This window comes from Nanorana parkeri, unplaced genomic scaffold (genome assembly GCF_000935625.1).
Source record: "Nanorana parkeri isolate BGI_ZX_2015 unplaced genomic scaffold, ASM93562v1 scaffold697, whole genome shotgun sequence".
In the NCBI taxonomy this organism is placed as follows: domain Eukaryota; kingdom Metazoa; phylum Chordata; class Amphibia; order Anura; family Dicroglossidae; genus Nanorana; species Nanorana parkeri.
Genome location: NW_017306965.1, coordinates 484777 through 503559, shown reverse-complemented (window position 1 = coordinate 503559; position 18783 = coordinate 484777).

The window sequence follows — 18783 nt, the reverse complement described above, 5'->3', positions numbered from 1 at the left end:
CTCATCAAACCAGTCTCCAGCCAGATACGTGATAGAAAGAAGTAGGAGCAGAACCAGAAGCCTATTAGTATCCTCTGCATGCTGATGTGCTGACTGGAGGAGACAGCAAAGTGGGCACAACTATTGACCTATTTGTCCACTAATGCTGATTTTGTCCAATCAGCAGGCTGTGGTCAGGAAAGTGACACCACTGTATGCCTCCTTTTACTGTCTGCCGAGATTTATGAAACACAAACATAGCTGGACAGGATTGCAAATCCTATGGGAGATAAGAGAGATCACATATGTATATTTTAACTGTGTATTACATTTTATAAGGTCTATTTACTCTTTAAGGAACCTGCAAGCCCAACATTTGTTACCTCTATCTGGAACAAATAGTCATACCATACAAGTAAGTACATAGCATTTTACATAATTTTATGAAATTGTTTCCTTCTATTTATATTTGCTTTGACATCATGTTCAGGAAATGTTCTCAGGTTAAATAAGCCTGTCCACACACAAGCAGATCCCTGACTGAATTCGGCACTAAGAGTTATGTCAACCTCCTGCTGACTGACATTAATTTTCTCCCTGATTTGGCTGTTTCAATGTAGCACATAGGTAGGGAACCAACTGTTCCCTTCTGATATGTTGCTGAACCTCTGTGTAGAGTTAATGAACACTTCTGAAGCTTATTAGGTCAACTTTGCAGAAAGCACTCTTGTCTCAACAACAAGAATTCTCTCTCACTCATCTTCAAATGCCTATCCTAAGTACTTACGTCTCTTAATGCTGTTAACTGCTTCATATATACACCAAGTAGTAATTTAGGTTCCCTGGTCATTTTAGACATCAAGAAAACAGCTGAAAGCCTTCTTTAAAAGTCTTGTTTGTTTTATAATGCCCCCGACAACAGCATTATTGAGAGCTTGTTAGGTCATCTATCAAGAACATACATATTGATGAATATTCTACTTTATAGACATTTCACTTAATTTACGAGTTTCTTGAAAAGCTGCTGGAAGTTTCCAGATAATTAGATTTTTTTTTCTTTATTTCCATAGTATTTAAATGCATTTGAAATATACCATTCGTCACCAGGTAAAACCTTTCAACAATGGTGCCACTTGCCAGCAACGGCTCCAGAGAATTTAACTCTGATTGATGGCAGGTCAACTCGAATTGGCTGGCAGAAATTCCAATTTTCTTTTGGGAAATTGCTCATTTCTTGAAGTCTATTCCTATTTTTACAAGTGGACAGCAGGCTGAGATTATACATTACTAGGTGTCCAAGTATAAAATTGTGATGGATGGCTCCACATTGAGGGAAAGAGTTAAATGCTTAATTTAGATTTGTCTTCAGTGAAATAAAAATATCAAGTGAAGGAACTTTAACATATATATTTACTTTCTTGGTTGAAGAGTTTTAGTGGCTAGAAATAATGTATAGCAGGAACTCAAAATACATTTCCTAGTGTTAATAATATGGAGCTTTTATGTGTTGTTTATAAAGATTCTGGCAATAGAAGGTTTGAAATCAACATACTATTTCTCACCAGTAAAATGAGTATCTCTGTGTGCTCCTGTCTATATATATATATTCCCATTTGTCCCACTTTTCCGTAAAACATAATTTTTATTTCAAAGCCTTGCTTCAGATTTAAAAAAAAAATAGGTTTTCATCCTAGTTTTTCTTTGTGGTCTGTAAACCATAAACCACACTACCCTACACTACACTACAACACTCCAACTTCTTTGCTTCCTTCGTAGTTTAGAGCAATATGTCTCCTGTCACCAAGCATGTGTACATTTGAGAGTTTGGGTGGCTTACTGTCAGTGTAAACATTTCAAAGAAGGCAGAGGCAGAATGGTCTGTGACACACTATTTGATGGAAATGTAATCAAAATTAAAGTGATATTAAACCTTTGATTTTTTTTTTAATTTTTATAAAGAGAAAGCCCACACTGTCACTGGCCGGCGACCGGGGCACACAAAATTACTAAAGGTAGCATGCAAAAAATGGTGTCTGGGATGCAGATCATTGAAAACACAGGAAGTAGGTGTCTGTGTGAAAACCTGGTAGTTCAGTATATTCAGGTAGGCAACTGACCTCATTTTCTGGGAACATAACATTTCTGAACCTAGACCTATTGTCCAACGAAAGGCTCTGACCTTTTTGCTTAGCTAAATCCTGGTGGTGACAGGCAGTGTATATGCACAGTATAGCCATTTTTTTTTTAGACAGAGTACGGAAGGGCTAAAACACCTTCAAGTTTTTTTTTTTTATCCTGTTTGAAGATCTCCCTTCACTTCCTGTCCCAGAAACACAAGCCAAAGTTAAAGTCAATGTCTAAAAAGGAAATGCCTCTGTTAGGCTCACCATACACTATGCAATATGATTGTACAATCTCCTTTAGTTCTACCAACAAAATTATTGATTTGTTCATGTGGTTCCCATACTAAATTGTTGTTGGTAGCCCTTAGTTGTTAAAGGAACATATCCCCAATGGGACATTTATCTACAATTCTTATTCTGCTTAAAGTTGTAAAATGTTGGATTTTCCATCACTTTCTGTCTCTCATATTGACAATGCTCACCAAGACAATCACAAAGGGTAAACATAAAACGGCAAGGACAAAGACAGCAATAAAAGTTGACAAGGGTTCTATTCTTTCCCTACTAAAACCCAAACAAAACTAAAAAACTTTGGTCTGTACATATGTTTTAACAATATCAGGAATCAATTTAAAGTTTTGAGACCTTTACAAATGCACCTTCCTGAAGCCTTGTACATTTCTATGGCCACCAATCTCTTCAATGAATCTTAAAGCTGATCCCCGAGATAAGAAAATATTGTCTAAATACGAGAGTCACTCTTACTTGAATCCTGGTGAGCTTTGTGTATTTCTTCCAACTCTGCACAGTAATCCAACATGAAAATATGCCTGTGTGCAGGCACGTCCTCTTATAAAGACCAGTTCTCTCTCCTTGAGAAGGGATGACAGGTCTTGTCTCCGCCTTATCCTGCAGTTTTCTACAGGCATCCTGTAGTAGGTGGGGCCTGCTGGGCACTTCTCACAGTTCTGCTTTCTGCACAAGCTATGTGCAGCATGGTGATGGTGTCACTGCTATTTTTATATGGTAAAAATTGGGTCTCTAATGGCATTTTATGCACACAAAGTAAACATATATCCTCTTTGGCTATTGAATATATTTTAATGAAAGATGTTTTGACCAGTGTTCAGCATTAATAATCATATTACTTGCAAGGATTTATTATTCCGTATATAGCTGACACCTAACGTAAGGCAATACACCAAAAGTATGTTTTAGTATCACCATCTTTTTATTCTACCGGGCCTGCGCTTTCAGAAAATATATGGTTTGGGGGGTCTTTTACAAACGCTAGCAACGCAGCAGTTGAAAATCAAACCAATAGGAAAAAATTGCAGAAAATTCAAAAATGGCTTGGCCAGCTGATTTGAAAAATGTTCCGGAGGGCTTGGCAGCGAAAGGGTTAAACTGCTTTATTCCTTTAACATAATTAGAACTCCAAGCTCTTGATGCTTTCTTTAAAAGCAATGCAATATCACCATTGATTGATGTCTCCCAGAAGTTGCGCAAGTTGAAAAACAGATTCAGTGTTTATGCCAGGGTGAAGTTGCTGTTTGACGTTAATAAATCCTATCCAATTTCTTCATTATCCTCTAGCATCTGAACCCATCCAAGTATCACTAGGGACAGCCCATAGAGCTGTAGGCTAGGAGTTATAATAATTCTGAGAATCTTATAATAGCACCCTTTGCTTTGATCAGTGAATATTGCATTGGATATTGTATGAGACGCCGCAATAAATTCAGTACAGGTGCAACAAAGGCTTGGAAAGAAATAAACAAGATATATGGCTTGTACATATGAGAATGTCATTGCGTAGAATTATTCCCAAGCAGAACCTCAATAAAATTAGGTTCCTTACTCGGCAGCTTTCATGTTTAAATTTTAATTAGCCCTGTTTATCAAATTTTGCACAAAATGAGTTTATGGCATTAAATCTTCAGCGCTTAAGACGTCCCAGCAGAACAAGAAAATAATGCGAATTTGTGACCCCCGCTGTTTCTTTTGATATTCTCTCCCAATTTGTTATAGATATTATGACATTACATGGTCTACACTTCCATTAATATTACTTCTTTCTCCTTGCTATCATCTGTTATCTAATTCATTTTATGGGAGGATTAATTAATCTTTCTTTCCATGTTTTGCAAGGGCTGTTTTCCTACATGCGTGAGTATTGATTTGGATGTTTCAAAGCCATTCTTTAAAACCATATTTTATCAGATGCTTGGCGAAAACGTGATCTGTAGCTAAACCCTGTTTATCACAATGGTAACTGAGCAGTTTCTAGGCTTAAATTAAAGAGGGTTTTACATCCCTAGACCACTTTAATGTTTTGGTTCCTCTTGTAAAAAATTAACCTCTTCTTTACCAGATGTCATTAATGCCTAGATGTGCAGGAGAAAGGTGGTCTAGATTGTGAGACCCCAAAGAGACGTCGTAGGATGCGGATGGAAGGGAGAATGTTGTAGCACGTCAAGCACAAGTGACAGATCCTATTGCGGGAACTATGATCTCACGGGAGGATGAATCTTCAGACAGCCCTTCAGGAAGTGCACGACCAAGGGATCCAAAGCCCATCTGGACCCCGACAGCGCTGAAATGGCCGAAACCTGAACCCGGAGAGAGTTCCAGCTGACGCACTTGTCCAGACCGGACTGGAGGAAATCCAGGACATGATTCACAGTAGGAGTGCGGACGTCAAACCCGCCGGCTGCTGCCACCACAGTGAACTTGTCCCACACTCTTCGGTAAGTAGCGTTGGTTGAGAGTTTCCTTGCCTTCAGCAATGTGGAAATCACCGTATGGGAGCATCCCAAGTCGGAGAACCAGTCCCGCTCCAAGTCATTAGATGAACCTCCAAGTCATTAGATGAAGCGTCTCGGGTGCTGGGTGCAGGAAAGGGCCCTGCAGGAGGAGATTGTGGTGATTGGGAAGCAGGAACGGAGGTTCCATGCTCAATTCCAGCAGTGGAGGGAACCACGGCCTCCTGGGCCAATATGGCAAGATTGCTAGTATCACCCCTGGGAATGCAGCCACCCGCAGGAGAAACCTCGGTATTAGAGGATAGGGCGGGAAAGGCATATCCCAGAGTGAAGGACCACGGGCAGGTCAGAGCATCCTTTGCCACAACCTGGTTGCATGGAAATCTCGTCACGAATAGAGCGGACTTGCTGTTGTTGGGGGTTGCAAACAGGTGGATTTGAGGCACAGCCCAATACTCCATCACCATGTCGAAGATTGCCGGATTCAACTCCCATTCGTGCGGATCGACCGTTGAGCGGCTCAGCAGGTCGGCAAGGCTGTTCTGATTGCCGGGAAGGTAGATCGCTGAGAGATGCCATAGGTGAACCTGTGGCCAATGCATTATTGGCTCGAGCTCCAGCAGCATAGAGCGACTGTGGGTGCCCCCCAGATGCTGAATCTAAGCGACCGTAGTTGAACAGAACAGTGTTGGATGATCTGGGAGAAGGTAAGGAGACCCTTGAAGGCCGCTCGCACTTCCAGGATGTTCGAGGGCATGCCCCACGCTGGAAAGGACCACCTGCCCTGGGCAGCTAAGCCCTGGCAGTGTGCCCCCCAACCATGGAGGCTGACGTCTGTGGTGATCACCATGGACTGTGGAGGACAGATGAGATGATGATTCCGGAGATTGTGTTGGTGAGTCCACCACTCGAGAGACTGTGTCATGACTGCTGATATGACAATCCTCTGGTGAAGATCCACTCTGTCTGACACACATCCAGCAAGCTTTGACCTCCTGGTGATGATGGTGGCATGTGCGGTGAGAGGTGGTCTCTCTGCGGCTGCGCCGTGAAGTACTTCTTCCTCTGGACCTGTTACGTCCAGGTGAGGATAATTTTGAGGAAGTCCGCTGGTGTTCTTTGTGAGGATGGCTGAAATCACAACATTTTTATGAGAATACACACACTTCACTGTCTCTTTAAACGTCATTGCAGGGGCGTCCCAAGGCTGGGTGACACCCGGAGCGGTAACTGAGTGTCACCCCGCCGAGACGTCACTGCACATGCGTGTGACATCACCACACGTGTGCGCGCTGACGTCATCGTGCACGCGCGGCAGTATTCTGATACCTGCCGGGGGCCATCTCGGTGATGTACACCGGCAGAGAGAGGAGGGGACAGTCACCCGGCGGGATAAGGTATGCCGCCGGGTCCCCTCCTCTCTGCTGATACTGTCGGACGTTCGGTCCATTCAGAGGGGGGTGACACCAAAATGACTGTGAGTCATGTTGGTGTCACCCCTCCAATGATGTCAACCGGGTGTGGACCCGGTTGTACCATACTCTTACCAATGATGTCTAACAACATTTTGTATTCCAAAAATTCCAAACATTTTGTATTCCAAAAATTGTTTTTTTGTTGCCAAAAATGAATAAAGACAAAGTGACTGTTGCTTGTTCAAGAGCAATAGTGCATTCAAAATATCTAAAGAGAAAACATATGATTCGGGAAGGGAATGTAAGGAAATGACATGAAAGGCTGGCAGGGAAAGACAGCTGTACCAAATAGAAATGCACACTAGCTGAAAAGTGTTCAGTCAACTAGGAAGGCAAAAGGATTGTATTCTTTATTAGGAGGTCTGTAGCTTCCAAATTTTAGGAAATGGCTCATGGGTATCAAGGATGAGACCAATTAAAAATGTACCTAGTTTACATGACTTAGAAAGCTGGCAAGTGTTATAGGTGCTGATGTGCAGTAATTAATCTGGCACCCAAGAAGATGATAGATACCAGTGTCCATGACCAGGTGCAATCAAATCTAGAAAGACAGGGTAGCACAAGATTTTCACTCTAAGGAAAAGAGTACCCCAACACCAAGGCAAGCAAACTGTATATGTTGGTCCAGCATGGAGTAACTTCTTTTTTTTCTTTTGAATAGTATATGTACTGTGCATATGAACTACTTTCAGATGCTTGCCTTGATTGTCTTGACCAGATAAGGATTGCTGACAGCTGCAATGATGCACCACACAATGTTATTATTACATACTGTGCAAGAACATCATCACCATCACACAAGATGGAATTATGTCATAGAACAACAAAGCCAATGTGCAAATGTTTACGGATTGTTTTGATTTCTAACAGCATACACTCATTTGTAAAAATAACTTTTGTCAAGAGAAAGTCTGAAAGCTACCGGTTCTCAGTAGGAGGAAATCTCTAATAGGAATTATACATTCACCCATACCGTATGCATAGGTTAAGAACACCAACCTCTCTATCCCCTTTCCAAGAAGATGTCGAGGATCTTTTTGGAAGAAGATCCAAGAAAATCCTCTTCTTCGATCTTCTTGATCCAAGAAGATTTTGTATTATTTTTTTGTACTGAAATGTAAATATTATAAAATCTTATGTAATAATATGATGAGTACTTTCATATTTTTACAATATACATTTTATAGTCAACCTTCAGCCGTCATATCATAATATTAATCCAAAGTTCCTCGTGATATAGTTATCCTTTACATACGTAGGTGTTGAATATTCAGTTTATTAACCCCATACACTCTGAGTAGTATTAGATAATATAACAGAAAGAAAGACATTCTAATATATGTGTTATTTCTGTGTATCTTTAGAGCACTCGAGATAACCTTGAAAATAATGTGAATCTGATTAACATTCTTTGGTTTACAACGCGAGTCGGTTTTCAGTTTTCTTTACATTGTGTCAACATAGGCAGAATTTTTTCCCCCACATATTATGGGGGCATGGAAACAAACACAGAACACAAAGGGCTATTAAGACCTGCTGATTTCAAGCATAGTCATTATCAATTGGTGTAATTTTGCAGAACAAAGATTGTGGATTGGAATTGTATGTGCAGTGTGAATCACGAGTCAAGTACAATGAACTCAACCTCAGAAAAACAGAAATGAGCAGTGTGTGCAGATGATTTCCTTTGTCTGTAATTACAGAAATACTGCAACTTTTATACAATAACCTAATACCCCATGGCATGCTTAAAGGGGAACTAATTTTTCCAGGTCTTTTTTTTTTATTTTCTTTGTTAGATATTTCATTTGCAGTTAATGTAAGTTGGGTTGAAGCATCTGATGGCATCATATGTGAATTTCAACAGTGAGATGTCCTACCTATAGTCCCTTGTTTTCTTTTTCCTCATCTCATCTAATTTAAAAAAGAACAGTCCCACACATCCAGCCTCATTCTTCCAAATATAAAATGAATAAAAATCCCACAGAAAGTTTTGTATTCCCCCCATTACAACTATAGAGGACATAGAATGCAAGTGTTCAGAACCCTGGAGACACTAAAAATCAAGAGGTAATATTACAACCTAGCATATACCAAATCCATAGCTGCACTGATCCACTAATATTTGTATCTTTATTTGACGCTGAAGTCTGGCTAGAGAAGTCCTCCCCCCAAAAAAAAATCCCCCCACCCTCCCTCTACCAAATTGCACCACAATTTTAAAAAATAGCCTAAACGCCCCATATACTCACCTAAATAGACAGTCACATGACACACTAGGTCTGGCATCTTTTCCACTGCAATGTGGAAGAGTCCTTCTTCAGACGCCCACATCTCATTCCAATTTTGTCCATTGGTGGGGTCCTCACAGGGTCATGAAGACAGCAGCATGGGTCCAGACTGTAGATAAGGATCACTGGTCCTCACTCCTGGAAGAAGAGCCATGGAAGGTTAAGTGAATAGGTTGAAGGTAAGGAGGGATTTCCTATTTTGTCTGGAGTTGGGTTGAACCTTCCACATCAAGTTGTCTCCTCTCCCTAAACACTGTACAAAAGGTCATTTGGGGGTGGGTAATAATTAGATAATATACTTACCTCTCCCCAAATTCCTCCTGCAGTGCCTAGATCAGAGTGATGCCATCTTGCTTCTGGCCAGATCTTAGCTGTCCAGATCTCACTGAAAATGATCCTCTACTGTGCTGTAGCATCATCTTGCAAGATCTGAGCTCATTGCCAAGGATTGACAAGAATGACAACCCCCCCCCCCCAGGGAGAGGAGTGGGGGCACCTGGAAATGGCAGACTTTTCCACGGAGTTGGATAGTCTGCTTTAACTACCCATGCATAAAACCATTTTGGGATCCATAAAAATAAAGTAAAATGGGATTGTACCCCTTGATCAAAAGAGACCAATGAGATAACTGTTGTATTGCCAATACCAACATTCTTTTATACTGCAATAGAAACTTTGAACTCCTCAAAGAATATAGTGTAGGTAACCTTTATGAAAAACGGATATTCGCAGTGCTTGGTTACATTTTTGCAAGTCGACGTTTGATATATAAAAAATCAGCTCATGACTCCTGGTGTCTTTTGAAATACAGCATCCTCAAGACAAGTACTGAGCTGTAAGAGCTTTGAATCTTCTAAATAATATACAAAAAAAATCTCCTGAAGTTAACTATTTTTTATCTACTGCAATAACTCCCTGATTTACAGCTTTGAAAGCACAGTCTGCATCACATATTAGCAGCTGTTTTTATGTAAACACATGGATAAAATGGTGCCATGACTACATTGTTGGGGTTTTGAGAATCAGAGACCTAACATTGTGTGCATTAAAGGGAACTGAAGCAGGGTGGTATGTGGTGTAAGTACTTGCAAAAAGCATGCATGAGAGGTAGAGCCATTGCCCATAGCAATAAATCAGGACTTATCTTTCATTTTTAAACATGCTTTAAAAGAACTTAACAATACATCTCAATTGTTGGCCTAATCTCCGAAATCCTGAGCAAAGAAAATTTCATTCAAGGTGAAGACTTTAACTTAATTGTTTATTTCATTTTCCCAGATTAGCAAAGAGGAAATCTCATAGTTAAAACCAAAAAAACTCCAGTGGCCTGTGCACTTTTTTTCATACATTTGCTTTACATAGCAGCCAATGAAGAGTAGAGGTTTGGGAACAAAATATAAAATCTCCCAGGCCCAGATCTTTTTAAGTTGGTGAGCTATAGGTAGTACTTGTTAGAAATGCAACAGCATTCTAATGTACTGATATACTGATATGTCTTTTGAGCTGTAGATGGCACTGTAGTGTTATTCTCTATGTTTATGATTATCTATGATACACAGGAGGTTCTTTTTTTCTCTTCTCTCTGTTTCCAGCACAATGATTTATAGACAAATGTAATGTCCTTCTAGGCAAGTAAAACTTGATTCAGTATTCCTCAAGATATCAGTGCTTCATCTAAACACATAACCAACAGTACTGAAAATACAATTATAGTAAACAAATCACTGAAATTATTAATAATGTTAAAAAACAATGAAGTTATGGTAAAGACAAGCTTTGGCAAAAGCTTTTTTAAGTGGCCCCTTTGTCACCATCAACAAAACAAGAACAAAAGCACATGTAATGTTTTGACCCTTCACTACTCTAGGCATTAATTAATCTGCCTGGGTTCAGTTTGCAAAGAGTTGAACTTTTTAAACCTTGAACCCTATGGGAGGCAAATCTGGTTTTTCAATTCTGGCCATGTGTAGGCTAATAAGTAAAAAAAACAAAAGGCATGGGAAGCTAGGAACTGTCATGTGCATGTGTACCAATGCCAAAGAGTACAAACAAATTAATGCAAAAACAGTTTCTCTCCCTATACAGAATTGCCATCTAACCCACCCACCCTTTTATAGGGTTTTAAGGGTTATCCATTCCTTCATGATATTGACTCTCATGACTAAGCTAACCTGCTCTACATTAAAGGTTGTTCCTTATTTCTGACAATTGACCTGCAAACCTCTCAGCCAAAAATGTGTGATTCACAAACTGCGAATCCTGGAGGTTCTCCACAAACCCATGGTAACCTGAACCTCATTCCTACCCTTCTCTTCCTCTAAGTAGAAAGCTTTGGTAGCCGGTGCTTGCCGTTCTGGTTATTGGATGGACATCATGCAGCAAATGTATAGGTACTGGGCAACATCAGTGCTTGGATCTACTTAAAACTATCCAAACACATTCATTTTTTTACTCATGTAATTTTTTTAATAAAAATAATTAGTAGATGTTGATGAATTCAATTGCTATTCAAGTGACTTTTGCTTCACATGATGAAGAAAGGGTTACAATAAACATTTATTCTACATACATATGCTTTAAAACACTATTAATAATTTGTAGACATTTTTGGCCAACTACCTCATGTTTGCCAGTAAACTATGGTGTCTTCAGATCCTTTCATGCTTGCCAGCCACAGTCAGGTGTTTGCACACTGTTTAAAATATTGCAGAAAAAGTGGATAACAGCACATCGACATATACCAAAATTGGGTTCTTTATTGATCCATAAAAGAAATTACACGGGAGATGAACAAAAACATCTAACATGTTCACGTACAAATGTGCTTAGTTTTAGTCATAACCCATGACTACATGCCTGAGCTCGTGAAATGTGAAATGTGTTAGAGGTTTCTGCCTCATCTGGAAACATTGATCAACCTCTGCCTCATCTGGAAACATTGATCAACCTCTGCCTCATCTGGAAACATTGATCAACCTCTGCCTAACCTGGAAGCATTGATCAGAACTGAACTGAATAGAATACCACCACAATGTTGCATGAGCAAATTAATCAAATGATTAGACAGTGGCATTTGGGCACCTTAAATGGTCAGCCAATACAAAGCCTGTAATCCATTTGTATGAAGATGTTGGACATTTAAACCACATGATATTTTGTTATATCTCTCGAAAACGTATGCTCCCTGCTGTGCCCATTATGAGGGGATCCCACACTACCTGTTAATTTTTTTATTTATATAGTGCCATTATGAGGGGCACCCATGCTCCGTGTTGTATTTTCTATGTATATTATACACTGCAAAATGCAACAGCAGGTGATAAAACACATATAGGTAGGTGGGAACAACCCAAACCTTCCAGGACAGGAACAGAATTGTTAATTTTGGCAGGAGGTCTTGCTGTTGGCATATCCATGAAAAAAAAGCCAGGGGCTCACCCAGTCCAGTCCTAAGATTGCAATGATTGGTTGACCAAAACTTCGAGAGCCAGATGTCCTGAGCCATGGTTGCCGCTGTTCTTTCTGACCATAGCAATGAAAGGGTACTCCCTTTCTTTTTCAAGGACAGTAGATAAGAATAAAATGGAGACTCAGACTGGTTGGTAAAAAAGACAAGAAGAAATCAGGCACTTTTTTTCTGTAAGGGCCATTGATGAGAATATGTCTCTTTTCCAAGAGCCTGTTCCCACAAAGGGATAATAATTAGGTTGCATCTGTTGTACATATATCATCTACAAGACAACATTTGTCACATTTACTGCACAGTAGAAACAAAACAAAAAAACCACAACAAATGTATTTTTAATAAGACTCAGAAGAGCCAATAGCAATTAGGCATTGTCCTACCAAAACTTTCTGTTACATACTCATTTTCATAACTTATTGATGCGTACAATTAGCAAAGTTTTTACAGTAGACGTTATTAGGATAGTGGTGCCAAACACTTGATCAATTAACATTCCTAATCCCATTATGTTAACGTTTAATTGATATCTAATTAACTTGTATGGGGATTTCAATACATGGCAATTTAAAAATGTACACTTCCTTTTCAAGGTTAATGTACTAATTGGAATCAAATTGAGCATCGCTTGCTGTAGTAGTTTCAAAGTAATTATGTGACTATTAGATTTATCCCTCAAACGCTCAGTAAGTTATCATTTAACAATCAATTTATACAATTAAAAGAAGCAATTTTGCTGCCAACCCAAAAGCTGAGTTTTAAAAAGAGACGATGAAACTTTTACAAGTGACACGTCGATGTGCTACAGATACCGCAAATCAAACGTACAGCCAACTTAATTATGGAGGAAATAACATTTAAGTGAGATTCATCAATATTTCTCCATTAAATTATGTCATCTATTAAGGGGTAAATTGATTGTTCTAATAAATATTTTAAAATTACAATAGCAATAGCTGTAATATTTTAGTGCACCGAATCGCCCAAGCAATAAACAATACCCATTAAAACCTAATTGCAAATAAAATGGAAATAATTAAGAAAGTCACATGGTGCCTCAAGTCTGGTGCCTACGCAATCCGAAAGAGGTTCTAGATTTAAATTCCTAATTATAAATATTATATTTTTTAAAAAAAATGACTTTATTAGAAATTAACAAATTGATATAGGCCGGACCGTTATTAAGAAAAGCAAATCTGCTGTAACGATTTAAGTGAATGAAAACTTGTTATTCATTTATAATATGATTAACATACAAAGGTCTGGTGCTTTTTATGAAATGTTTTTATCTGTGAAGATCCATCTTTAGATGAAGTATGCAGTGATAGGTCATCAAGTAAGTTGAGATATTATTTTAATGGCAATTGTAATATTTCAATGATAGGTTGTTTTGCATATTAAACACCGGAGAGGTTCAAAAGAACTAGAGAACAAACTGTTCAGTTGGGAAAACAAAAGAGTTAGGAATATACTTTAAATTGGTCCCAATAATGTGTTACATGCCCCAGGCTTCTTAAGCAGTCACTGGCATCCCACATAGGTGTAATTAAAGGGAATCTGTCTTGATAAGGAGGAACAGGTTCTAAGAAGATCATTTATATCCTTATTTTGAGTGACCTGAAACTAGCAAATAGCCAGTGATCCAGGTCAGTGCCTCACCAATCCAGTTTTTCTCAACCAGGGTCCTGTGGAACTGCTGAGTTCCTCTAGAGGTTGCTAGGATCTTCTTAAAGCAGACCTTTACCCATATCTTTAAAATAACAACAAACACACCTTTAAAAATGTTTAGTTATGACAATATACAAACACATACTTCTAGATAATTGCCGGCTTTGTATTCTTTGCATACCTTATTTCTCTTGTCTTCCCCAGTCCTCTGACAGTGGCCATGTTTATTGAGGGCAGATTACTAGCTCTCCCTTTACTACCTGGATTTATGGCACATGTGACTAGACATGTGACTAGGGCATGTGACCATCTCAGGGGAGGAAAATGCCTTTCCCTGAGATCTCAGATGAGATTACAGATGAGATTTCTCAGCAATGCTCTGCTGATGAAGTCATTTTGCCCTTTCAAAGCAGGAAGTGAATTCAAAATCCAAGCATTTTACACCTGACATGTCTATGTTAATTATTAATCATCATACATAGAGGGATGCATCAGTAGAATTTGTTTTTTGAGTGTAAAAGTCCGCTTTAAAGCCCATCACCAGGCACAATTCCAGGACAACGTTCAGACATCCTCCAGGGTCATCATCTACTTCCTGGACTGGTGCTTGTGCAGTTCATAAATGACTGGCATGGCTTGGCTCCTGCTGAAGACTATCACCTGATTTTCTACAAAATTAAAATGTTGCAGCCTAATTACTAGAGGAAAGTGAAGAAATGCTTTGTCTTGCCTGCGGCAAACTAATACCATCATCTCAACCTCATAGGCTTTTTAATGATAAAACCTTCCTATCGTGGACAAAAACCTGGCTGTTCTGATGACAAGTCTCTGAAACTTGCAGCTAAGCACCACAACCAAATATTAAAGCTGAACTCCAGCCAGTTATAAAAGATTCAAATTAAGGCAGTTCAGAAATCATGAATACATCCTCTGTTTTTAAATACAAGTATTCTAAGTACCAGAATGCACCTTGCAATTTCTGTACAGTAGAACTTCGACTCTGAGGAACAGAGAAGCAGCACAAGGAACCAAGCAATTGTGCTGCAGTGCAAGCAGCATGCTAATAGGAGGAGAAAGCATAGTGACAGAGAGATAAGCTCATCAGTCTGCTGCTTCTCCTTTCACTATCTAGACACAGGCAGACGGTGTGGAGGAAACCTGTAAGTGATATCGAACTGCATTATCCGGTCTTCTGCCCTGCCGCACAGGAGTATCCTCTGTGGCAGAGTGGTGTTCATTTCTGAACAGGATGGACATAAATACAAATGATATGGAAAGTAAAACAGCTCTCATATATGAATTCCATGAACCCATCACACTCCTAATCATCTGGTCCCCAATATTTGGTTCTACGGATGGCACCATTACAGATATGAGAAGACACTGGCACTCCAAAGATGCTGAAGAACACGTCTTTTTTAACGTACAGTATGTCTGTACAATCTCATAATAGCAATTGTTCATAAACAGACATGGTGTTCATAATTTATCTTTAAAAGAGAACTATGGGATAAGTGTTTTTCCCCATAGTTCTCTTTAGGGACACGGGAGGACATAAACTAGCGTCCTCCCGTGACCCAAAGCTCAGTATTGCCCACGATATACTGAGAGCATCGCAGCCGGGATGGATCCCAACACTATTGTGACAGGTGGCTCTGCCTATCTAGAGGCAGCACAAGCTGTACACGCCCAGCTGTGCCCATCTAGATAGACTCAGCGCTGGAGGATCGGAGAGGGGAGGGGGGAACCCCTGTGGTGACAGTCACCGCTCACTGCAGGGAGACGTTCGGGAAGTGAGTGTATCGGCTGCATGTTTCTGCTCACTTCTTGATCAATAGAGCCGACCTGTGAGCAGGGCCATATTTACTCTCTTTGCTGCCCCAGGCAAGGTTCCTCAATGCGCCCCCCCTACCCACCAACCCCCCCATGGAGAATTGCAGACCTACAGGCTGCATACAAGTGATCTCAGCGACATCACCGAGATCACTTGTACAACACATGCGGCGGCTTCCCCGCTGTACATTTAGCTCTGCTTGCTCAAAGCTGGGCTAAATGTAGAAAACAACTATCCACCCGGTGCCCGGAACTGCATGTCCCGGGCATCAGGAGATAGGAATACCACACCCCTGCTGCCCCTCTACTCCCTGCTGCCCTGAGGCCAGGCCTTGGTTGACATTGTGGGAAATCCAGCCCTGCCTGTGAGAGCGTATTTGTCAAAGGTCGGCTCTAACTATGAGGATGAGTGGAAATCACTCACCTCATAGTTCTCCTTTAAGCAATTGCATCAGTCATTATCTTGTGTTACAAAGGACACTATGCATGTAGTAAACATACAGTATCCCTCATGACAGTTGTTTTAGGAAACCGCGATTTAAAATACTTATTACTGGTCCTGCTATTTTGTTTCATTTGCTTAAGCTTTCCTTTTTTCTTTAGTTGGGCATGCTCATGCTTGGTCTATAATTTGACTTGATGTGCACTTGCCATTGTTTTTACCCGGTGCAATCACCTTGTGCTTTTAGTTATGATTTTCATTTGGAAAGCATTTATAAGTAAACAATAAGCACAAAGGATGCATTGCCAATTTAAAAATCAGCATTCCTTCCCCGAAAGTGACATGAGTATCACACTTCCTGTCCGTTCATTTACAAAACGTTCCTTTTAACAAAATATCACTGGCAGGTTGCTAGGTAACCAGGAATATATCATAGTAAAGCTTTCCAACAAACAGCGCTCATGATTATGTGGATATAGAAGATGCTAAGGAAACAATTTCATCAAACAAAACAATTTCTGTCCATCTTTATTTTACAAGTGATAGATGGCGCAAATCCTGTATTGTTTTGAGTAAAATGTTTCATTGTATTGTCAAGTCAATTTTCAGTTTAATTCTTTGCTTCTGGACATGTCAATAAAAAACAAATACAGTGAATATTTTATACGGATCGCTTTTGCTTACGGAGGAAAAAAGGCACATTTTGCATTGTGACAACGCGCTCTGAAAGAAGTGAGTCAGTTGAAGAAAACTGACAAATCAAACAGCTTTGTTTTTCCAACTCTCTTTAATGTTATACTTATTATTATCATAACATGCAATTTATAGGAGATTCTCACCATTCTCTGCATACTGGCTGCAAATTCAAACAAGACTGACAGTATGAACATCTCCAGTGGTTGCTTAAAACTCCATTTTATAAAAATATTGTTTAAAATTGTCCCCGGAAGATTTAAGAATAAAAAATCAGCTCTGATTGCAATAATGACCCTTTCACTCTCCAACACTGTCTTCTGTATGCCTCTCCCAGGTTGAATGGTTCAGTCTACTTTCTTTACATGCAGGACATGCATAGACATGTCCCCTGGGGTGGGGAAGGGGGGCATCAGCGGCAACCTGCATTCACATACAGTAATTTAAGGAAAGGCCCATTAAAGTGACATTAAGGTCACACATTTTTTCATCCCCCCATGCTGCTTTAAGGACTTAAATGATGCCTCTTGGTCTGATCATCTTCATCCTTCCACTTGTATTGAGAAGTCCCTCCAACGCTGGTGCCGGTCTCTGATCCAACCCTGACTCCTCAGGTCCCACAGTGTTTGTCCAATGAGCACGTTCACTGCTGCGTGCATTCATCTCCACTGTATCTCTCCTCTTCTCCCCACCAAAGATCTCTACTGCGCCTGCCCTATCATTCTGCCCGGCCACTCGAGAGGCTTCAGGTCTTCAGACGGAGCTAGCGGCGGTGACATAGGTAAGTAATAACCTTTTCGGCAACTTTTATTATTTTTTGTAATGTTTTTACATATATCTACTGCTTGCCAACAGTAGATATATGCAAAAAAACAAACAAATCAGTGTTTCATTTTACTTTAAGCATCACCCAACACTAGAGAGGAGGTGCAGAGGACCCTATGATGGCATGTGATTAGCATTAAGAAATCTTAAAATCATAAGTATAAAATGGAAATAAATGTGGGGGGAGAAGTGGGGTTGGGGGAGGGGTAGGAGGAATTGGATTTTAAAGAGACACTGTCACCTTGCCCGTGCATCATCCCTATTATCAAGGGCAATGGACCAAGGACATCCTCTGCCAACCTTATACTTACCTAACCTGTGTCCCCATGCAAATCCTTGTGACTAGTGCTGAAATTGGTTGGGTGGTAGTGTCTTCAGTGTTCTCCCCCCCCCCCCCCCCACCTGGTCATCGACAGTCCTCAGGCCTATCGATTGGCGATTGGGCCTGAGCACTGTCACAGGGGAGCAGGTCATGGTGGATATTCTCTCTGGCCGTGGAGTAGCAAGGAGCTGCATGGATGTGCAGGAAAAGTAAGTATCAGGGATCCAGGAATACCCTTTGAAGAGGCATTATCACTTTGCTCTGCATGGGCTTGGTGTCAATGTCTCTTTAAAGTAAACCTGTTGTTAATAAAACATGAAGCTTTCTCATTGCTTAGCTCTCTTTCTACAATTGCTAGTTGCCTGCCTTTATTAATGTTCTATTGTATCAAAACCTTGAGTCGCTCAACCCTAGAAAGGTATGCAGATGAGGACTTTTGACTTTCTTCATCTGCATACTTGCTCTGCATCAGAAAGTATTGGTGCCCAGGTCAGCATATCGGTGAGGCAACTACAGTAGAATTTTCAGAAGAAAGTCAACAAGCTCAGCCTATATATTTCTCTCATGTCAGATCTCCTTTAAATAAAATAGGAGCCAGAGAAGAAAGGAGAGGAGTGATTTGCTCAGTAGCTATTAGCTTGATAATTTAGATGATAAATCTCTGTGTTTTGGCTCATTGCATTTTACTGCACAATATTTTCAGCGTGATGTTAGTACTATCTTCACTATGGTAATTGTATTCATCCTCATAATTTCATGGTTAAAGTGAAACTCCAACAAATGTTAAACATTTTTCTGCAAGGAAAAAGGGAAATCATAGTAAGTGTTTCTTGTAGATCCATGAGTAAAATGTCCAATGAGAGGCCAAATTCTTCATTACAAGGAAACATAACAGCCAACAAAT